General features: G+C 42.3%; 1 protein-coding gene across 3 annotated transcripts in view; it reads left to right on the forward strand.

The window, feature by feature from the left end:
* AGBL1 (AGBL carboxypeptidase 1) overlaps positions 1-24,765 on the forward strand; it is a 926,786-nt gene that overhangs the window by 441,649 nt on the left and 460,372 nt on the right. The gene's annotated exons all lie outside the window — the stretch shown is intronic.

The following is a 24,765-nucleotide window of genomic DNA, read 5'->3' on the forward strand; positions in this document are numbered from 1 at the left end:
ACTTTTCACTTTCATGCATTGGAGAAGGAAATGGCAACCCACTCCAATGTTCTTGCCTGGAGAATCCCAGGGACGGGGGAGCCTGGTGGGCTGCCGTCTATGGGGTCACACAGAGTCAGACACGACTGAGTGACTTAGCAGTAGCAGCAGAGATGTTCTTGCCTGGAGAATCCCAGGGACGGGGGAGCCTGGTGGGCTGCCGTCTATGGGATCGCACAGAGTCAGACATGACTGAACCGACTTAGCAGCAGCAGCAGCAGCAGCGGAGATACGTCCTAGAGTCTTCTCTGTTGACTTCAGTCTTACCTGCCTTTCATAGTACAGAAACTCCCATGCTAACAAGAAAGAAGAGATGTCTTCCTGACCCATAACTGTGATGAGTTAACCTACTTTGGTAATATATTTATAATCTTTTTGAGCTCCTTGGAGGAAAGATGAAATATGAATATAAAATAATAACAGAACTAACCTTCAAGCACTTCCTGAATGCCCAGGTGTGGTTTGAAGCTTAATGAATTTGTGTTAGTAAAATATTCTGAGATCTCAGTTGAGGGGAACTTGAGAACACAAGTGGTTATTTATTATTATTATTATCAACTCCTGCCCAGAGTCACGGAGATTGATGATCCCTGCCATGTTTTATCCCCAGGAGTATGGTTGCAGGTATCAGTCTGGGGCACAATAAATGTTTAATCCCTTAGAAGGATTTAAAAAAAATATTATTATCCATAATATATTCTGAATGAACTACTTCTTCCCCTTGCTATTTCATCTGGTGATTCTTGGTATTTATAGTGGAAACAAACTACACTAAAATCCAGGCTGGACCCTTTGTGTTTTGTATCGGGTAGCAGCACAAAGAAACTCCATGGATTTTTACTAGCTCTGTAATATGAGAAGAGCGAAAAGGGCAAAAGAGTTTTATCTAAGGAATATTTTTTTGTACCTTGTGTCATATGGACCACCTCTTGCCACCCAGGACATTTGTTCTAGGTCTATTATCCAGTCCACCTTGACCAGATTTTTTTTTTTTTAAATCAGTGATCTGGTCTTGACCACTCCACAAAGCTTCAAAGCAGCCAAGCCAAAATTTGTTTCCTCAGTTTCATGCTTGCCCTAAGGAGGCACAGGGGGAGAAGTTGGTGGCTGACTAATTCTGCCTCAATCACTGTCTATTGTCACTGACCGAGAAGCACAATGGAAAGATTTGGGCAGATGGAATGGTTCCAGTGCATTTCCAAAGTGATTACAGCAAAGTTTCATTGGTTTTCCAGATACAAACATTTAGCTGTTAAAATAAACAAACTTCTGCATCCCTACAATTATCGCTTACCCCTGCAGATGCAGCTTAAATGAATCCCAGCTCATCTCGAATGCTGTGATGATGTCTCCAAATGAAGCTTCTTGCTATTTTAGCCAGGGGAGGAGCAACAGGCATTCAGCTGAACGTTCTTGTGACAACGTCCTCCTTGCTTTCCGGTAGAAGTTTGAAGGACATTTCCAATCAGGTTAACGAAGACCTGCTGATTCAGGGCTGAAATGGGTTTGTTTACATCTTTTTACTTACCAACACATGGAAAGCCAGTCTCCTTTATCTGCCAGCCAATCACAGCCTGCCTCTGTAACATCTGGCTTGAGCATCTGCCAGGAGAGGAAGCACTCTTCCTGTCCCCTTCAGCAAGTAGCAAGGGTATGTAATTGAGAACCTGTAATTGCAAGAATGCATAGACTTTGGCAGAAATCATGAAGGTGAGGAGAGGAGATGGAACTGCAGGAGGAGCCTCTGTGTAACTTCCAAGGGAGCCCGAGGTGGAAAGAACCACACAGGGGAGAGTCGTGATTCATTTTAATCTGTGCATCTCTACAAAAGTTATTGTTAATGTGTATCCAACGATGCCTGTGCCATATTCTTTTTTTATATTAGCATTTTTAAAATTCATCTTTAATTGGAGGATAATTGTTTTACAATATTATGTTGGTCTCTACCATGTATCACCATGAATCATCCATAGGTATACGTATGTCCTCTCCCTCTTGAAACTTCCTCCTACCTCATCCCATCCATCTAGGTTGTCACAGAGCACCGGATTTGAGCCCCTTGCATCATAACAGCAAATTCCCACTGGTTATCTATTTTACATATGGTAATGTATATATTTGCATGCTATTCTCTCAATTGTCCCACTCTCCCCTTCCCCCACTGTGTCCACAAGTCTGTTCCCTACGTCTACATCTCCATTGAGATTGTTGTTCAATCGCCAAGTCGTGTCCAACTCTTTGTGACCCCATGGACTGCCACGCACCAGGCTTCCCTATCTCTCACCATCTCCCAGAGTTTGCCCAAGTTCATGTCCATTGCATCGGTGATGCCATCCAACCGTCTCAACCTCTGTCGCCCTCTTCTCCTTCTGCCTTCAGTCTTTCCCAGCATCAGGATCTTTTCCAGGGAGTTGACTGTTTGCATCAGGTGGCCAAAGTATTGGAGCTTCAGCTTCGTTCCTTCCATTGAGTATTAAGGGTTGATTTCCTTTAAGATTGACTGGTATGATCTCCTTGCTGTCCAAAGGGCTCTCAGGAGTCTTCTCCAGCACCACAGTTCAAAATTATCAATTCTTCAGTGCTCTTCCTTCTTTATGGTCCAGCTCTCACAATCATATTTGACTACTGGGAAGACCATAGTCTTGACTATACAGACTTTTGTCAGCAAAGTGATGACTTTGCTTTTTAACACACTAAGTTTGTCATAGCTTTCCTGCCAAGAAGCAATCGTCTTCTGATTTCATGGCTGCAGTCACCATCCACAGTGATTTTAGAGCACAAGAAGAGGAAATCTGTCACTGCTTCCACATTTCCCCTTCTATTTGCATGAAATAATGGGGCCGGATGCCATGATCTTAGTTTTTCTTAATATTTAGTTTTAAGCTGGCTTCACTGAGTTATGCAAGCCCCTTTGCCATGACAAGGCAGTGATCCATGAAGGGGGCATCTCCATTACTGGCCTGCAAGTACATTCAGCAGTACCATCTTTCTAGATTTCACAAATATACATTAATAGAACCACTCTCTGATTAGACAAAAGTTAGGAAATTATATTTTCCCAAATTGAAATTGCAAGGAATCATCCATGGATCTGGGAGGCACTGTTTTGATTCTATGACTAAGTGTCCTCTGAGTCCAGATTTATTCTTAAGGAGGCGTGTGGCAAGTTAGGATGGAAACTGATTTGCTTCTGCATTTCTGGGGAAGCTGCCTCCCCATGGCGTACTGATATGCTATTGCCTGAGTGGGAGACACATTGAAAAAGTAGCCTATTATCAATTTATCCTGTATCTTGTGAAGCACTTCCTAAGCTCTTCTCCCTTCTTTTGGGGTCTATTTCCTACAGACTCTATGACTGTGCTAGTCAGTCAAAAGTACACTATAAAATTGCTCCGAGAACATTTTCAAAGCTTCCCATGAGATCAGATAAGAATCACTGGAGGTAATTGAAAAAGTTTGAGAAGTTTCCTAGGTTGTTCTAATCTGCCTTCCCTTCTCTGCACCCCTACATCTCTTTTAGAACCAGTGTGCCTGTGTGTTTCCTTCTGCTTATGGCTTGTAAGCTCTTGGGCAACAAACGTTGGACCTCAGGGATCTCTGAGAGCTCCTGGCAGAGAGCAGAGCGCAGGTGAGGCCACGTGCAGAGTCACAGGCAAAGCGGGCTGTGCCAAGTACAACAGTCAACGTGTCCTGAGCGAGCTGTTGGCTAATCTATTGGTGATCTTGCCAAACTCTTGATTCAGGATAAGGACAAGAAAACAATCTTATTCTAGAAAACTGAGATTATAGTTTAGCATTTCATGGTACTTTTTAAAAATATTTATTTATTTGGCTGTGCCAGATGTTAGTTGCAGCACGTGTTATCTTTGATCACTGCAACATGTGGGATCTTTAGTTGTGTCTTGCAACTAAATATATTGAACCAGGGTCCCTTGCGTTGGGAGTGCAGTCTTAGCCACTAGACCACCTGGGGAGTCTCATGGTACATTAAAAAACAATTGTTTTTAATTGGAGGATAATTGCTTTACAATGTTGTGTTGGTTACAACGATGTGAATCAGCTATGAGTATCCACATACCCCCTCCCTCCCCTCTATCTCACCCCTATGTCATTCCTGAGCACCAGGCAGGCTCCCCATGTTATACAGCAACTTCCCACCAGCCATCTGTCTTATACATGGTAATGTATGTATGTCAGCGCTGCTCTCTCAATCCGTCCCACCCTCTCCTTCCCTTGCTGTGTCCCCAAGTCCGTTCTGTATGTCCGTATCTCTATTCCTGCTCTGCAAATAGGTTCATAAATTCTGGTTGTATCACCTCTTAGCTGGGTAACTTTGGGCATGTTCTTTAAACCATCTGTGCCTCAGTGTTCTTTCTGAGAATATTGAAAAAAAATTAAGTTATTATCTTCAAGTATAGTTATGAGGATTTAAAGAGGAAAATCCATGGGAATTCCCTGGCAGTCCAGTGGTTAGGACTCTGTGCTTTCTCCATAAAGGTCCCAGGTTTGATCCCTGGTCAGGGACCTAGGATCCCACAAGCCTTGTGATGTGGCAAAACAAAACAAAACAAAAAGCAGCAACAGCAACAAAAGAAGAGAGAGAGAGAGAAATCCATGTAACCTGAATTGTTAGATGAGGATCAATCAGGTATCTGTGTGCCAGGCACTGTAGAGCTGTGATATAAGTATAGAGATAAGATCTAATCTCTACCTGTGTAAAGTGACAAGTCAGGAGTTCTTAACTTGAGGTTCATGGGCCCTCCAGGCTGGGTAATAGAAACCAGTTCTCTAAAAATAGTGCTTGACACATAAGAAGTATTCAATTACTGTTAACTGTTTTTGAATAATTGATACTTAAAAAATATAATTCTTACTCTCTTAATGTTCAAGTGCTAAGAAATCTGATTTTTAAGTTTAAATTTTAATTTTATATCCAAGTACATTTTTTTTCTGCCCATTCTGCTCTGTAAAATTTCCATCACATTTTTAATGGAATCATCTATTTTCCCATAATTTCTATGTAACTTTGTCTTGGTTCTTGCTTCTCTGTTTCATCTCTTCTCTACTGCTTTGTCAAAGATGGTCTGTAATTTGCTATTTTGAGTGAAGATGTTCCCAACTTTCAGGTGCGAACAAAAGCATAAGAGTATGTCTTTGAGTAACCGTCAAGATGATATGGTGCCCTTTCAGTCATCTTCCTGAAGTCACAGATTTTGCTCTTTAATACTTGACGTTCATTTTCATGCAGGATCACACAAGCAATTCACAAATATATGTGTCATTTTTAATAATCTATTACAATGCATGAACAAGAAACATATTAATTTTTTTTTTACACTGCCAGGTCTTAAATAAGTGGTCCTTAATTTCTTTTGGATCTTGGATTTCTTTGAGGGTCTGATGAAATCAATTATATCACCCAAAAAAAACACATATATACCAGCATTTTTATTTATTTATTTATTTTTACATACATCATTGTTTTTTTTTTTAATTTTATTTTATTTTTAAACTTTACATAATTGTATTAGTTTTGCCAAATATCAAAATGAATCCACCACAGGTATACATGTGTTCCCCATCCTGAACCCTCAAATTCTGGTGTCTGTTACCCAACATGGGGGGGTCCATGAAGCTCAAGTTAAGAACTCCTGACATGTCACTTTACTCCAGTAGAGATTAGATCTTGTCTCTATACATCTATCACAGTTCTACAGTGCCTGGCACATAGATACCTGATTGATGCTTATCTATTTGAACTTGACTTCTATGAAGGTGACTTCAAATGTCTGTTTTCAACTAGGGGCTTTATCTTAAGTGCCAGATACATATACCCAACTATCTTTCCTCCTCAACCCAGTTCTCTACCTCAAAATATCTAAAATGTTAATTAGCTTTCTGTGAGCATGTGGATTTGGAGACAAAAATCAATCCATCTAACTCAGCTGAGGGTTTCCCTGCTGGCTCAGCAGTAAAGAATCTGCATGTAATACAGGAGACACGCGTTCAATCCCTGGGTAAGGAAGATCCCCTGGAGAAGGAAATGGCAACTCACTCCAGTATTCTTGCCTGGGAAATCCCATGGGCAGAGGAGCCTGGCAGGCTACAGTCCACGGGGTCACAAAGTCAGACGTGACTGAGCTGCTAAACAACAACGAGAACAAACGCAAGATAGCACTTGCAAAATGCCTTGTCCCATGTGGCCACTGCAGAATATATTCAGCTCTCCTCTTGGTATTAGCCTGTATCCATGAATCTAGGCTGGAAACCTTCGTGTCATTTTTCAGCTCCTTCTCTCCACTACCCTTATTTTAATTAATTATCAGATCTTAGTGTTTTTACCTCTTTAATACCCTTTGTTTCATTTTCAGTCTGGCCTGGTTTAGATTTTCACCATCTCTTGCTTAAATTTTAATACCAGTCTACTAATCAGCTGGGTTCTGGTTTTCCCTTCTGTCTTTCTACCAGAAGTTATTTTCCTTTGATCCGAAAGCACAGATATGAATGCATTACTCCCTTGTTTAATGGTCATCAAGCCCTAGGTTTAGTATAAATATTCATGAGCCCAACTCAGACCTGTTGAAAGAATCTGAATCCCAGAACTCCATATAATTAACAAGGTTCCTAGGTAGTTTTGTAGATCCTCAGATTGGGAAGTGCTGGCCTAACGCAGTGTTTCTCACTTTCCCTGATTCCTCAGTAGCATTTCTTCAAATGTAAATTCCTGGGCTTCCTCCCAAAGGCAGGATTTGGGAGATTTGAGACAGGTCTGGGGGCCTGCACAGTCACTCCTTCCCCAAGTGTCTCTGATGCAGGCGGTCTATGGAACGGTCTCCAACCTTTCTGGCACCAGGGACCAGTTTCATGGTAGACAGCTTTTCCTTGGACCAGGGTAGGGGTGATGGTTTCAGGGTGATTCAAGCACATTACATTTATTTTGCTATTTATATGTATTATTATTACATCAGCTTCACCTCAGATCATCAGACATTAGATCTTGGAGGTTGGGAACTCCTGGTTTATAGAATCACTCTTGAGCAGCCCTGAACAAAAGGTCTAAGCTTTGGAATCACACCTAAAGCTCTTCACAAACCTTGACTTCATTTCCTCCTCCCTGCCATACATTAGACCCTCAGGAAGGCAGAATTGCATAGCAGCTAAGAGGCTGAGGACCAGCCTCACACTTCTCTGGGTTCAAATCTAGGCTTTTCTGTTTACCAGGTTTGTGAGCTAATTAAGGGCTTATCTGTATACACCTTAGCCTCCTCATCTTTAATTTAGAGATAATTACACAATTGCTGTTCAATTGTTCACTGACTCTTTGTGACCCCATGGACTATAGCACTCCAGGCTTTCCTGGTCTTCACTATTTCCCAGAGTTTGCTCAAACTCATGTCCATTGAGCTGGTGATACCATCCAACCATCTCATCCTCTCTCGTCCCCTTCTCCTCCTGCCCTCAATCTTTGCCAGCATCAGGGTCTTTTCCAATGAGTTGGCTTAACATCAGGTGGCCAAACATTGGAGCTTCAGCCTCAGTGTCTGTCCTTCCAATAACTATTCAGGGTTGATTTCCTTTACAATTGATTGGTTTGATCTCCTTGCTGTCCAAGGGATTCTCAAGAGTCTTCTCCAGCACCACAATTCAAAAGTATCAATTCTTCGGCAGTTGCCTACCAGTTTTGTGCCAAATGTTAAATAAAGATAAAATATGCAGTTCTTCATATAATGTAGTGCATATTATACATCCTGCATAAGGACATCTATTATTATTTGCCACTCCTGATCTACACTGTGGATTTGGATGTCTGTCTTCTTTGCTTGGGCTTCCCTGGTGGTACAATGATAAAAAAAAATCTGCCTACCAATGCAAGAGACTTAGTAGACTTGGGTTCCATCCCTGGATGGGGAGATCCCCTAGAGTAGGAAATGGCAATCTACCCCAGTATTCTTGTCTGGGAAATCCAGTAGACACAGGAGCCTGACATGACTGAGCAACACACATACTTCTTTGTTTATACTCTTTCTTCTGACCACATTGCCTTCTATTTCTATATTCTTCTAGGCCGAGGATATTCATTACACCTTTTCTAACATCTTTCTTAACCCATTCTACTTCTCCAACCCCCTATTTAGATAACAATCCGTATTCCCTACTTGTGTTTTGTTAATCACATCATCGTAATTGCTGTCGCCTTTCATTACACTCATGTGTATGTTTGCCTCCCTGGCAGGGTGATGAGACCCCTGGACCTGAACACTTTCTCATTCAACTTTGTTATCCAGGCATCTGGCACAGTCTGTTTCCCAGAGTGGGCTCGCAACAACAGTTTGCTGCATGAATGAAGGTGATAAATATCTGGTGAGCTTTGGGTGTGATTCTAAAGTTCAGACCTTTTGACCAGAGCTGTTCAAGGGTGATTGTACACCTGCATCACTGTTATGGATAAAGAACTTGAGAATAGCAAAGAAAATACATTTTTAATATTATTTGGAAAGTCTTTATTATAATTTTTTCTCAACCTCATTCCTAGAAGTGAGATATTGTTCAGTACAATTAATCTCCATGTGTCATTTGGGACGCAAACATTCTTTCTCCTTCCTTCCGTCTTGAGGCTTGTGGATACTTGGGTCTTGGCTCTGCCTGTCTCTATTGACCCTATGCCTGTCTGCATGATTTTATTGAGCTTGAATACTACATGTAGTGCTGGTGAGCTTTGACAACATGTTTACTGCGTGGCTGAGTTCCCAGTTCAAGTCTAGAAAGCTGACCTTTATAAATTTCCATATTTTCTCCCCACATTAACTGCTAGAAGTTTATCTTCACTTCAACTCGTAGGGCTCAAGTATTCCTGTACATCCTTCCATGGAACCAGCTGGGATCTGTAGATATCCACTGCTCTGTGGTTTTAGCCACTCTCCTAGTCCTTGTGACCGCCTGCTCTTTCTTGCTCTGATCTGTCATCCTCCCTGACCTTTCAGAACTGTCCCCAGAGAGGATTCTATAATCAGATATGAAAAGGTAAAAAAGTCAGGTTGTAAGGAAATGGCAGCAAGGTGTAGCATTTATCCAGAAACACCTTTACTCCACCTGAAATATCCTTTCTTCCTATTGTAGCCCTTTGCTTGCAAAAGGAGCTGCCTTCCTCCCAAGCCAGCTGCTCCTCAGCCTTGGGACAGCTGAAGTGAAGTCCCAGTTTTCTGATTCTGGGAGTGCACTTGACACCATTGCCAGGGAACAGAATGATGATGGAAATAATAATTAATAAATGATATGACATTATGGACTCATCAGGGACACTGTGTATTACTAAGCTGGATAGATGAAGAATATGGGTCCCTTAAAGACCTCTTAGAAACCCGGACAACCGTGGTAATGACATCAGCTAAACATTTGAAAAGCAAATGCCCTTTGTTTCCATTTAAAGGGAAGTGGCTTCAATCTAAAAGGAGATGAAGGCTGAGTTGGCAAGGAAGCCCAGAGCCATGCCAGAGAACAAAGCTAATGCATTCAGGTAGCCCCTCCCTCTCATCTGTAAAGGACCCAAAGGCAGGATTTTTCCTGCAGTTGTACAAAGACTCATTGTGGGTGAGTCCAACACTACCCAAATGTCATACATTGAATGCATTCTTTCTCTAAGCATCCACTTATTTATTTGGATTTAAATCCCAGGAAAGTGAGAAAAACCAGAGAAGTGCCTAATGGGATGGCATGTGTTGAACTTGCCTCATCATTGAGAGAACACTGGTTTGCGGGCGAGTCTGGTTCATGTGAAGGCTTCTCAAAAGTATCTGGATTGGTTTCAGGTTCCCCTCCTCTTCTTTTTCCTAAATGAGTGGGTTTCACCTGGTTGAAGCAAATAAACACTAAACATCATTCACTAATCCTGAACATTTTTATTCAGGTCCCAATTTGGTTTCCGGTCATATTGGCCCACAATTTTAGCTGTGGGGTTTCAGCTAAACAACAGCTGGGAGTTGACAGCAAGCCAGCTGCAGCCTGCTAGAGCAAACACTTGAGCTCCTAAATGTATAAAAATGATAAAATGACTAGACATATAGGCTTCTAATTGCACCCAGCAGTCTGCAGCTGGGAAGTCACCAGGAGAAATATATTCTGTGCTGTCATCCAGCAATCATGCACTCCACCCCAATTGAAAAGCACTTCCCTTTCCCCACCCAGATTGACAGCCAAAATGTGAAGTCTAGTTCCAGTTTCAGACAATGTTCGCTACTTATTGAGGAACTGACCCAGCTCCAGGCTTGTAAATCCAGTCAAAGGTGGAGCCAGGGTGATGCATCAGTTGAAATTTGATGGGGAAATGATGATAAGCTGATGCTGGAAAATAAGACTCAGATGCACGTCTATGATGAGATCTATGGGGGTCACAAAAGTAGCCCCCAATGCAACAAAAAGCATATGAAAGATTCAGAGCACAGCCTCTTGTTTCTTTTATTTGACTTTCCATGGCATATCCTTCACTCCTGTCTCCTTTCCTCCCCTTTTCCCCCTTCCCTCTGCCCTCTAGATACATGCCCTCCTTTCTACAAACAACTGCTATAACTCATCACTCTTCTCCATAAGGCCTGTTCCAATGATAGGGGGACATTCATCTTTCTTGAGCTTCTCTCCAAGCATCAAGAAGGCAACCGTTTCCCTTATGTCAAGTATTCATGCTTTCATCTAAAGTTAATTTTCCAAACATTTGTTCTTTTTTTTTGAAGTTTAAAAAAATCTTTTTTTTTTCAGATTAAAATTATTTCCATAAATAAGGATAAAGCAAACCCACTTCCTTGAGTCCATTATTTCAGGTGATTGTGATTTCCGTGAACGTTAGTGTTCCTGAGTATTATTTGAATATTTGCTTATGTACTTGTGGGAAGCTTCCCTGGTGGCTCAGATGGTAAAGAATTTGCCTGCAATGCAGGAGACCCAGGTTTAATCCCTGGGTCAGGAAGATCCTCTGGAGAAAGAAATTGTAACCCTCTCCAGTATTCTTGCCTGGAGAATTTTCTATGTGATAGAGAATCCTATGGACAGCGGAGCCTGGTGAGCTACAGTCCGTGGGGTCATAAAGAATTGGACATGACTGAGTGACTAACAGTTTCACTTTTGGCGGGAAGCTGCTATAGACTTTTCTTGGTAGGAATTCCAGTTTTACTGAATTCTTCCCTTTCCTTTAGATATTCCACTTTCCATTCTTCATTAAAGGCTGGATCATTAGTCATTCTTTCAATGCATAATTTTCTTTCTGGCATTTTATTACCTTGATTGAAGGAAAAAGTAACCAAACTTTCATAGTTTTTTTCTGCTTGAAATTTATCTTTCAAGATGGTTATTTCCCTGTAGATTTAAGAAAACTGAGCAATGTCTTTGTTTTCTTTTTCCCTGGAGTACTGATCTCCAACCTGTTGGACTAACTAGTCTTTTTTTTTTTTTTTTTTATTTTTATTTATTTGGCTTGCCAGGTCTTAGTTGTGGCACTCAGATCTTTAGTTGCAGCATGCAAACTCTCAGTTGCAGCGTTGGGGATCTAGTTCCCTGGCCAGGGATCGAACCTGAGCCCCCCACCTTGGGAGCATGGAGCCTTAGCCACTGGACCACCAGGGAAGTCCTGGAGTAACTGTTCTCAATAGCAGAAAGGCTCAAGGGCAGTGGGGAGAGGATGTGTGACAAAGAGGGCAATAAAGGAAAGTGAATCTGATTACTCTGGAACGTCATCTGGCTGTGTTCTTGGGCCCATGGCACTACATTGTCCTGGCTTGTGTACGTTTTGTACACTCAGTCAGTGCGTGTGTGCCCAGTCGTGTCTGACTCTCTACGACCCCATGGACTGTAGCCCGTCAGGCTCCTCTGTCCATGGGATTTTCCAGGCAAGAATACTGGAGTGAGTTGCTGTTTCCTTCTCCAGGGGTCTTCCTGACCCAGGGATTGAACCTGCGTCTCCTGAATCTTCAGCATTGGCAGGTGGATTCTTTACCACTGAGCCTCCTGGAAAGCCATGTATTGTACTAGAGCAACAAAAAAGAAGACTTCTTCTATTTTCCTTTGTATCTTGGAGGTCTTGCACAGTACCTGGTCTTTGAAATACACGTAGAAAGAGTGCTTGTGGATTGAACAGTGAATGAATGAACTGCAGTCAAATCTGGCTGAATACGTTTGTGCTAATGCCCTACATTTGTACATTTGTAAGATTTTTCAAAGTGTTTCCACATATTTCATTTCCTTGATGTGACTATTAGCAAGTTGTCACCTTTTTCTGCACTTTTGTGAATGAGCCAGAAAGCCTACAAATATACAACCTATTTTAAACTAAGAATTTAACCAGAAGAGGCCATGGCATGCAAGACCGGATGCTATCCAGTCTCTGGATACCAGCAAAGAGGTATCCAGCATACCTCTTTGCAGGCCTTGGGGGGATCTACATCAGAGGTCAGCAAAACACACCTGTGAGCCAAATTCGGCCTGTGGTCCACTTTTGTAAATAAAGTTTTATCAGAACAGCAGCCATGATCATTCATTACCTCGTGTCTTCGACAGCCTTCTGACTACCAGACAGAGGTGGAGAGTGTGAGAGGCGGTTAGGCCCTCCTGCTGCTGCTAAGTCATTTCAGTCGTGTCCGACTCTGTGCGACCCCATAGACGGCAGCCCACTAGGCTCCTCTGTCCCTGGGATTCTCCAGGCAAGAATACTGGAGTGGGTTGCCATTTCCTTCTCCAATGCATGAAAGTGAAAAGTGAAAATGAAGTCGCTCAGTCGTCCCCGACTCTTAGCGACACCAAGGACTGCAGCCTACCAGCCTCCTCCATCCATGGGATTTTCCAGGCAAGAGTACTGGACTGGGGTGCCTTTGCCTTCTCCGTTAGGCCCTCCAGGTCTATGCTATTTACTCTCTGAGACTTGGCAGAAAAATTTTGTTGACCGCTGGTCTAGATTTTAATAACTGCAGGATACACGAGTCACTTTGAAGGATGTCAAAGAAGATAGGGGGAATCTATCTACCTTTGGAACCCCTCTGGATTGTTGAGTTATATTTCTGACCTATGATCTAATAATACACTTAAAAAGAAAGATCAGCAAGTAAGCACGAGAAAGTAAAGAATGAACAGCAAGAAATCATCCTTTTCAGTCAATTTTTGGGCAACGACACTCTGGGATATACAGGGTTTTTCACTCAGGTCTGTTGTGATATCTCAAAAGGCTCAGTGAGGCACTTCCGCTGTTCCACAAGGCAGCTGTGACATCCCAGTGAGCCATCCCAGTCCCCTTCTTATCTCACACTTTCTGTTATCTTTACCCCTGAGCAGTCACTCCAGATGCCTGCTGAAAGTAACCTAATTAGATATGGGTGCCTCTCTTCCCCTTGCTCGCCTGTGGAGTGGGTGCAAGCTGCCTTCACTCTTGAGAACTTAATTTTTTTTTTTCTCAGTGGATTCCTCAGTAGACTGAACATATGGGACCTCTCACACCTGTAGGCATTGTAGCAATTTTCCTCTGATGAGTCCATTTGTAACCCTCTGCTCAGTTACACCAAAGGGTTCTTCTTCTTTTCTTTCTCTCTCCCTTTTTTTGGTAATCTCTGAAAGATTTTGCCACTTGCAGGGCTAAGAAGTCATGAGCTATGTGGCTAGCTGTGCGGAAACTTTTGCATGTGGACAATTTTTTTGACTTTCATAAATCTCAATGAATTTTTCTAAAGGCAGCTGCTTTTTATTTATCTGCATGACAATGCTAATATTCTAGAACAAGTCCAACATGAGAATTTGCAATTTACCTCTTTATCTTGGCAGCTTCATTTAGCTTTACTGTTTTTTTTTTTTTTAAATCACTGAGTTAATTACTGGGTTATAGATAAAGAAACTGACTGCAAAGTGATTAAGTGACTTTCAGATCAGAGTTAAATCTTGCAAATAGAGAGAATGCAGAAATATCCTTTCTCAGAGGCATCTGTTATATTAAAATTACACAGACTTTGGGATGAGAGGACCTGGGTTCTAAGCACAGCTTCATCAATGACAAACTCTAAGGCTGTGGCTGATTTGCTCCGTAACTTCTCTGAGCCTGTTTCCTCTTGTAAGAAATCTGGCTGCTCACAGTATTGTGCTCCTTACTGAATTTGAGCATGCATGCTCAGTCACTCAGACATGTCTGGCTCTTTGTGACCCCATGGACTGTAGCCCACCAGGCTTCTCTGTCGGTGGGATTTTCCCAGGCAAGAATACTGATATGGGTTGGCATTTCCTTCTCCAGGGTATCTTCCTGACCAGGGATTGAACCTGCAGCTCCTAGCAGGAAAATGCTTTACTGAGTCACCTTGGAAGCTCTCACTGAATTTAATTCTGTTCTATTCAATGTGGCAACATTTCATTGAGCGTATACTCCTTCTAGGCGCTTTGCCTAGCACTGTAGTTATGCATGAGAGGGTAACAGGCAGAAAGGCTAGGGGTCTCCAAATGGAGGAAATAGACTGCAAGAGTCAGATGTTTTTTTCTCTCTCTCTTAAGTGGCAGGAGGAAACAAATTACAAGTGTCAGATATTTCCCCCTTCTCTATACACATTTATAAAGAGGTTTCTTTTAAAATTCCATGTTGCCATGATGACACCTAGTTCCACCTGAACTTAACTTTTCTCAAACCTTGAGCTAACCAGTGCATTTTTCTTATAGAAATGTTTTTCTTAAGCTATGACAATGAACTGTGTATTTACCCTAGACTCTGTCTTTCTTCAAGTTGGTTCAGCTTAAGACTCAGAACCTATAAGGACTCAACAAACCAGTATGTTTTACTCATACATTATTCACCTACTCTAAGTTACATCATCTATGTTAGCATCACTATGAACAAAGCTAGTGGCGGTGATGGAATTCCAGTTGAGCTGTTTCAAATCTTAAAAGATGATGCTGTTAAAGTGCTGCACTCAATATGCCAGCAAATTTGGAAAACTCAGCAGTGGCCACAGGACTGGAAAAGGTCAGTTTTCATTCCAATCCCAAAGAAAGGCAATGCTAAAGAATGCTCAAACTACCACACAATTGCACTCATCTCACATGCTAGTAAAGTAATGCTCAAAATTCTCCAAGCCAGGCTTCAACAGTACGTGAACCATGAACTTCCAGATGTTCAAGCTGGATTTAGAAAAGGCATAGGAACCAGAGATCAAATTTCCAACATCCAATGGATCATGAAAAAATCAAGAAAGTTCCAGAAAAACATCTATTTCTGCTTTACTGACTATGCCAAGGCCTTTGACTGTGTGGATCACAACAAGCTGGAAAATTCTTCAAGAAATGGGAATAGCAGACCACCTGACCTGCCTCTTGAGAAATGAGTATGTAGGTCGGGAAGCAACAGTTAGAACTGGACATGGAACAACAGACTGGTTCCAAATAGGAAAAGGAGTATTGTCACCCTGCTTATTGCAGAGTACATCATGAGAAATGCTGGGCTGGAAGAAGCACAAGTTGGAATCAAGATTGCCAGGAGAAATATCAATAACCTCAGATATGCAGGTGTCATATATAACACCACCCTTATGGCAGAAAGTGAAGAGGAACAAAAAAGCCTGTTGATGAAAGTGAAAGTGGAGAGTGAAAAAGTTGGCTTCAAGCTCAACATTCAGAAAACTAAGATCATGGCATCTGGTCCCATCACTGCATGGCAAATAGATGGGGAAACAGTGGAAACAGTGACAGACTTTATTTTGGGGGCTCCAAAGTCACTGCAGATGGTGATTGCAGCCATGAAATTAAAAGACGCTTACTCCTTGGAAGAAAAGTTATGACCAACCTAGACAGCATATTCAAAAGCAGAGACATTACTTTGCCAACAAAGGTCCATCTAGTCAAGGCTGTGGTTTTTCCAATAGTCATGTATTGATGTGAGAGTTGGACTATAAGGAAAGCTGAGCGCCGAAGAATTGATCCTTTTGAACTTTGGTGTTGGAGAAGACTCTTGAGAGTCCCTTGGACTGCAAGGAGATCCAACAAGTCCATCCTAAAGAAAATCATTCCTGACTGTTCATTGGAAGGACTGATGCTAAAGCAGAAACTCCAATACTCTGGCCACCTGATGTGAAGAACTGACTCATTTGAAAAGACCCTGATGCTGGGAAAGGTTAAAGGCAGGAGGAGAAGGGGATGACAGAGGATGAGATGGTTGGATGGCATCACCGACTCAATGGACATGAGTTTACTCCCGGAATAAACTCTGGTAGTTGGTGATGGACAGGGAGGCCTGGTGTGCTGCAGTCCATGGGGTCACAGAGTCAGACATGGCTGAGAGACTGAACTGAACTTTATCTATAATGAAGCTGTATATTTACTTGGAAAACTGCCTTTCTTCAAGATTCATGCCAATAATTTTATGGCCTGGGATGACTCACCTGGTGCCAATGTTATCTCAAAATGCATGTTGTGGGTGAGGGGCCTGGTGTCAGTCTCTGAGTTTTGAGACCTTCCTTTTAATTAGCAGCCTGCTGGTAGCTATAACATCCAGCTAAAGACTAGCAGGGGGCACTTTTTCTGCCCCATTCTGATGTCTATATCAGAAGATTTCTCTTTTATACTTTAATAAAACTTTATTGCAGAAAATCTCTGAGTGATCAAGCCTTGTCACTGGCCCCAGATTGAATTCCTCTCTTCTGGAGGCCAAGAATCCTGGCGTCTTTCACAGCTCGGCAACATCCTTTCATTAGTCAATCTAATCATGTCTCCTTACCAGTTTAATGTGTACTGGAGATTCAGATACATATAAATATGGTTTTAACATAATTTGGTATGAATCATATGAGATATAGTCTGGGTTCTATAGGGATATTTTGCTCTATCCAAGTGTCCAGGAAAACATCCTCTGAGACATGGTACCAGAGCTGTGATTGAATTAATGTCATCATGCTAAGATAGAAAAGAAAGATTATTTAGATGGCAACACTAGCAGGAGAGAAAGTGGGGTAGCATGAAACCACCTTGTTTATGTAGGAAACTGCAAGAGGTATATTCAGTTCACTTCAGTTCAGTTCAATTCAGTCACTCAGTCGTGTTCGACTCTTTGCGACCCCATGAATTGCAGCACGCCAGGCCTCCCTGTCCATCACCAACTCCCAGAGTTCACTTAAACTCACATCCATCAAGTCAGTGATGCCATCCAGCCATCTCATCCTCTGTCGTTCCCTTCTCTTCCTGCCCCTAATCCCTCCCAGCATCAGAGTCTTTTCCAATGAGTCAACTCTTCTCATGAGGTGGCCAAAGTACTGGAGTTTCAGCTTTAGCATCATTCCTTCCAAAGAACACCCAGGACTGATCTCCTTTAAAATGGACTGGTTGGATCTCCTTGCAGTCCAAAGGACTCTCAAGAGTCTTCTCCAACACCACAGTTCAAAAGCATCAATTCTTTGGTGCTCAGCTTTCTTCACAGTCCAACTCTTACATCCATACATGACCACTGGAAAAACCACAGCCTTGACTAGACGGACCTTTGTTGACAAAGTAATGTCTCTGCTTTTGAATATGCTGTCTAGGTTGATCATAACTTTCCTTCCAAGGAGTAAGTGTCTTTTAATTTCATGGCTGCAATCACCATCTGCAGTGATTTTGGAGCCCAGAAAAGGTAAATTCTGACACTGTTTCCACTGTTTCCCCATCTATTTGCCATGAAGTGATGAGACCAGATGCCATGATCTTCGTTTTCTGAATGTTGAGCTTGAAGCCAACATTTTTACTCTCCTCTTTCACTTTCATCAAGAGGCTTTTTAGTTCCTCTTCACTTTCTGCCATAAGGGTGGTATCATCTGCATATCTGAGGTTATTGATATTTGTCCTGGCAGTCTTGATTCCAGCTTGTGCTTCTTCCAGCCCAGTGTTTCTCAGGATGTACTCTGCATATAAGTTAAATAAGCAGGGTGACAATATACAGCCTTGACGAACTCCCTTTCCTATTTGGAACCAGTCTGTTGTTCCATGTCCAGTTCTAACTGTTGCTTCCTGACCTGCATATAGGTTTCTCAAGAGGCAGGTCTGGTGGTCTGGTATTCCCATCCCTTTCAGAATTTTCCACAGTTTATTGTGATCCACACAGTCAAAGGCTTTGGCATAGTCAATAAAGCAGAAATAGATAGTGATCCCCATAAATTTGAGGTTCTTAATTTCATTGTGGAAGAATTTAGAGACAAAGTGATAGGTAACAAGTAGATTTATGTAGAGAGAAATATACTCCACAGATAATATGTGCCATCTCAGAAGGTGTGATCTCTCAAAATGTTGCATGGTTAGTTTTGATGGCCTGGGTAATTTTATAGGTTAATAAATAGGAAGATCATTCCAATTATTTGGGGAAAGGGGCAGAGATTTCCAGGAATTGGGCCACTGCCCACTTTTTGGCCTTTTATGGTTGGCCTCAGAACTATCGTGGTGCTGGAGAGTGTGCCATTTAGCATGCTAATGTATTATGATGAGTGTATAATGAGATTCAAAGCCTAGTGGGAGTCAAATTTTCTACCATTTTGGATCCATTTGGTCCCAATCAGTTTTTGCTGTGTCCTTTGGCTATTTCATTCTTTAAAGGCTGTGCCCTGCCCCCTTCCCTCTTGTTTCAGTAGTATGTGGCAGGGTATGTGGTTGGAGGTACATTTAGGAACCAGGACATGAAGGGCCTTGTAAGATTTGTCAAGAAGTCCCAACTTAATCCAAAGAGCTCTGGGGAACCAGTGATGTTTCCAGGCAGGGAAGTAACACAATGGTGCATATCCGATTAAACATTATTTGTGGGGGTCCTTCCTCAAGGACAGCCAGTTTTAAAGCTATATAATAATGTTTTCAGCTTCCAGTGAAAGGGTTATAGCAGATCTGTGACAAGAGTCAGAGAGGACAGAAGTCATAAATATTATCATTAGGGGGAGAGAAGTTGATTGGATGTGGTCAGTGAAGAAGGGTATATCTATACTGGTCATAAGCTCAACTAACATGAGTAAAAGCATTGTGCAAACTATAAATAGCATGTGTGAATGCTAAGTCTCTTCAGTCATGTCTGATTTTGTGTGGCCCTATGGCCTGCAGCCTGCCAGGCTCCTCTGTCCATGGGGTTCTCCAGGCATGAATACTGGAGTGGATTGCCATTTCCTCCTCCAAGGGATCTTCCCAACACAGCGACTGAGCCCACATCTCCTGCATTGGCAGGTGGATTCTTTACCACTGGGACACCTGGGAAGCAGAATGAGACTGTATGACATGCTAAATCTGGACTTTGATAAAAGCAGTGAGAAACTATCCAAATGAATTTTTAAGCAAGTATGGGTTAAGATAAAACTACGTATTTTAGAAAAATCATTTTGATGCCACTATGGAGAGGATGAAGAAGATGAAAGAAGAGGGAGGGGACATATGTACACCTATGGCTAATTTGGGCTTCCGTGGTGGCTCAATTGGTAAAGAATGTGCCTGCAATGCAGGAGACCTGGCTTCAATCCCTAGCTTGGGAAGATCCCCTGGAGGAGAGCATGGAAACCCACTCCGGTATTCCTGCCTGGAGAATCCCCACAGACAGAGGAGCCTGGCAGGCTGCAGTCTATACGGTTGCAAAGAGTCAGACATGACTGAGCGAATAAGCACAGCACGTGGCTAATTCATGTTGTTGTATGACAGAAATCAAACCAATATTGTAAAGCACTCATCAATAAATTAAAAATAAATAAGTAAAATTGAAAAAAAAAAAAAGATTGAAAGAAGACAGTTTCTAGGTAAGGCATAGTAGAAGCATGGACTAGTGTGGTAGAAGTGGAGATGAAGCAGGACTAACATTTAAGAGAGTAGAGATAACAAGCTGACCAGGGATTGTAGGGAGAGAAGGATATGAGGAATCACTTCGTTTTCTGTCTGGCCATTGTGGAGAGTGCTGAACTGAAGATGGAGACTATAAGTAGAGGAGTTAGAGAGGAAGAAAGAGCTTGAGGGTAGACATGGGTAGAATGTGGATGGAGGGCAAGGGAGAGAAACTGAGGATGCCTCAAATATTCAAAAGGATGATGGCTTCATTTTTAAAGCAGGATAACCTTTCATCAGGTGGAGTCTCCTGGCTCCTTGAGAATCAGGACAGTGCCTTGAACCCACCTTCCTAATTTACAGAAGTTTGAAAGTTCCCCAATATGTCCAAGATTTCATGATGCTTCAGTTCTCAGGATTTCTTGAGTCTACACACTTTGTTCTGTAGGAATGAATTTTTACACAATATTTAGCCCCATGTGAAACTATTCCTTTCACTTCTTCTTATAAAAACACACTCTCCCTATTGCCCACACACACACACACACTTACAGGCAGAGTAGTTGCTCACTGACACTCCAGCCCTTGTGACCTTGGGGCAGGAGGTGAGGGGTGGGGAAGCATCACTTTTTACTCCAAGCATTTACTGAGTATTTCTTATACAAAATATATCAGTTACTGGCTGTAGAAGGACTGGAGAAGGCAATGGCAGCCCGCTCCAGTACTCTTTCCTGGAAAATCCCATGGACAGAGAAGCCTGGTAGGCTGCAATCCATGGGGTCACGAAGAGTCGGACACGACTGAGTGACTTAGCAGCAGCAGCAGCAGCAGTAGAAGGATTACTTCCCAGGTGGCACTAGTGGTAAAGAACCCTCCTACCAATGCAGGAGACATAAGAGATGCAGGTTTGATCTCTGGGTCCAGAAGATTCCCTGAAGGAGGGCATGGCAAGCCACAGTACTCTTGCCTGGAGAATCCCATGGACAGGGAGCCTGGCAGGCTATGGTTCATAGATTCATGAAGAGTCAGACACATTGGAGCAAATTAGCACACATGTAGATGGATTATAATTGACCACTGTGTGGTAAATACAGGACAGGGTTGGTGCAGGGGTCATGTTAATAACAGAGGAGGACTGGTTTTATTATAAGTGAGTTTCATTTGACATGCCTATGGGACATTAAGGTCATTCCTGTGGTTACAGGTAACCTCACTCCTCCTAGAAGATGCTTCCTATAAAGAGTTCAGTTCAGTCACTCAGTCTTGTCTGACTTTTACGACCCCTAGGACTGCAGCACACCAGTCCTCCCTGTCCATCACCAACTCCCGGAGTTTACTCAAACTCATGTCTATGGAGTCGGTGATGCCATCCAACCATCTCATCCTCTGTCATCCCCTTCTCCTCCCGCCTTCAATCTTTCCCAGCATCAGGGTCTTTTTAGATGAGTTAGCTCTTCGCATCAGGTGGCCAAAGTATTGGAATTTCAGCTTCAACATCAGTCCTTCCAATGAACACTCAGGACTGATTTCCTTTAGGATGGACTGGTTGGATCTCCTTGCAGTCCAAGGGACTCTCAAGAGTCTTCTCCAGCATTACAGTTCAAAAGCATCAATTCTTTGGCGTTCAGCTTTCTTTATAGTCCAACTCTCAAATCCATACATGACCACTGGGAAACCATAGCCTTGACTAGATGGACATTTGTTGGCAAAGTAATGGCTCTGCTTTTTAATATACTGTCTAGGCTAGTCACAACTTTCCTGCCAATTTTAATTTCATGGCTGCAATCACCATCTGTAGTGATTTTGGAGCCCAGAAAAATAAAGTCTGACACTGTTTCCCCACCTATTTGCCATGAAGTGATGGGACCGGATGCCAGGATCTTTGTTTTCTGAATGTTGAGCTTTAAGCCAACTTTTTCACTCTCCTCTTTTACTTTCATCAAGAGGCTCTTTAGTTCTTCTTCACTTTCTGCCATAAGGGTGGTGTCATCTGCATATCTGAGGTTATTGATATTTCTCCCAGCAATCTTGATTCCAGCTTGTGCTTCTTCCAGTCCAGCGTTTCTCATGATGTACTCTGCATGTAAGTTAAATAAGCAGGGTGATGATATATAGCCTTGGTGTACTCCTTTCCCTATTTGGAACCAGTCTGTTGTTCCATGTCCAGTTCTAACTTTTGCTTCCTGACCTGCATACAGATTTCTCAAGAGGCAGGTCAGGTGGTCTGAAATTCCCATCTCTTTCAGAATTTTCCACAGTTTATTGTGATCCACACAGTCAAAGGCTTTGGCATAGTCAATAAAGCAGAAATAGATGTTTTTCTGGAACTCTCTTGATTTTTTGATGATCCAGAGGATTTTGGAAATTTAATTTCTGGTTCCTCTGCCTTTTTGAAAGGCAGCTTGAACATCTACAGTTTCACAGTTCACATATTGTTGAAGCCTGGCTTGGAGAATTTTGAGCATTACTTTACTAGTGTGTGAGATGAGTGCAATTGTGTGGTAGTTTGAACATTCTTTGGCTTTGACTTTCTTAGGGATTGGAATGAAAACTGACCTTTTCCAGTCCTGTGGCCACTGCTGAGTTTTCCAAATTTGCTGGCATATTGAGTGCAGCACTTTAACAGCATCATCTTTTAAGATTTGAAATAGCTCAACTGGAATTCCATCACCTCCACTAGCTTTGTTTGTAGTGATGCTTTCTAAGGCCCACTTGACTTCACAGTCCAGGATATCTGGCTCTAGATGAGTGATCACACCATCATTATTATCTGGGTCGTGAAGATCTTTTTTTGTCCAGTTCTTCTGTGTATTCTTGCCACCTCTTCTTAGTATCTTCTGCTTCTGTTAGGTCCCTACCATTTCTGTTCTTTGTTGAGCCCGTCTTTGCATGAAATGTTCCCTTGGTATCTCTAATTTTCTTGAGGAGATCTCTAGTCTTTCCCATTCTATTGTTTGCCTCTATTTCTTTGCATTGATGGCTGAGGAAGGCTTTCTTTGTCTCTTCTTGCTATTCTTCTGAACTCTGCATTCAAATGGGAATATCTTGCCTTTTCTCCTTTGCTTTTCACTTCTCTTCTTTTCACAGCTATTTGTAAGGCCTCCTCAGACAGCCATTTTGCTTTTCTTCATTTCTTTTTCTTGGGGATGGTCTTGATCCCTGTCTCCTGTACAATGCCATGAACCTCCGTCCATAGTTCATCAGACACTCTATCAGATCTAGGCACTTAAATCTATTTCTCTCTTCCACTGTGTAATCATAAGGGATTTGATTTAGGTCATACCTGAATGGTCTAGTGGTTTTCCCTACTTTCTTTAATTTAAGTCTGAATTTGGCAATAAGGAGTTTATGATCTGAGCCACAGTCATCTCCCACTCTTGTTTTTGCTGACTGTATAGAGCTTCTCCATCTTTGGCTGCAAAGAATATAATTAATCTGATTTTGGTGTTGACCATCTGGTGATGTCCATGTGTAGAGTCTTCTCTTGTGTTGTTGGAAGGGGGTGTTTGCTATGACCAGTGTGTTCTCGTGGCAAAGCTATGAAGTGTAGTTTATATTCATACCTAAAGGACATTGACTGTTGAGTATGGTTATTCCCCCTCCTCCATTTGTTTTTCCCAGGCTGATTTTATAGATTCTGCAGGATAGTACTATGCTGGAGGGTTTATGTTTCCGTTTGGGGTTGAGGATCTCAGTGTGTCCTAGTGGACTGTTAAGAAGGAGACTGAGGTTCTAATGCAGGGTAGGTAGTTTAAGCAATTAAAATTCCCAGTTCTGTTGTCACAGGCTGCACTTTTATCCTCCTAGCTGTCTCAAAGGTCTATGCCATTGATCACAAAGTTAAACGGGTATGACCCCAAAAAATCTATCACCACCATGGGAATGTCAGCTTGCCACTGCATCAGTGCACTCATTAGCCATGAAAATTCTTGAGTGTTGGCCCGATTCTTATGGCTGGGGTAATAGGGTCAGAAACATTTTACTGAGGAGTGGGGGAAGCGGAAGCAACTCACGAAAGCTAGTTTAATTCAAAATGAGACTCAATGCTTATTTATCAGAAAAATACAAGGGGAAATTAGACTTTATCTCCTCTTCCTTCCTTCTGTTTTCAGTTATGCTTCTTAGATGGTAGAAGATGATTACCACAAGCATCAACTTTATATAGACTTTTGGTTCTCAGGGTTTCTAGATAGGGTTCTTATGCCATGACAGTTTCAACAGTGGTCCTGGAGAAAGCTTTGATGGACACAGCTTGAGTCATTTGCATTTCCATAAATGAATCAGTGTGTATGAGGGGATGTGACATGCTGATTGGTTATACCCAGGTCATTTCTTCACTGACCTTGAAGAAATAATGGTTCACCCAACACATACGGGATTTATGCTTGGTAGTCTGATAAGTAGGATCCAGCCCTGGTAGAAGTGGGATCCAATATTTGCACCTTACTCAGCATCTGTATGGAGAAGGCAATGGCACCCCACTCCAGTACTCTTGCCTGGAAAATCCCATGGACAGAGGAGCCTGGTGGGCTGCAGTCCATGGGGTCTCGAAGAATCGGACATGACTGAGCGACTTCACTTTGACTTTTCACTTTCATGCTTTGGAGAAGGAAATGGCAACCCATCCCAGTGTTCTTGCTGGGAGAATCCCAGGGACGGGGGAGCCTGGTGGGCTGCCCTCTATGGGGTTGCACAGAGTTGGACACGACTGAAGTGATTTAGCAGTAGCAGCATCTGTAAAATCTTGTCTTAGGCACCAGATCATATCCCCAAGCAGCTTAATGGGATCCAGCAGTGAGACCCTTTACAGATACTGCAGTGTCAGAACTAGCTGAGTATAGACGTCAACACTGCATGGCTGTGGCTGTAGGATCTCATCATCTTCCTCAGTTAATTATTTTATTTGGAACCGTTCTTGGTTTTTAACAATACATAGTTTGTTCTTTACTCTGGAGCACTGATATTTAAAAAAAT

Source organism: Bos mutus, chromosome 21 (assembly GCF_027580195.1).
Source record: "Bos mutus isolate GX-2022 chromosome 21, NWIPB_WYAK_1.1, whole genome shotgun sequence".
NCBI lineage: Eukaryota > Metazoa > Chordata > Mammalia > Artiodactyla > Bovidae > Bos > Bos mutus.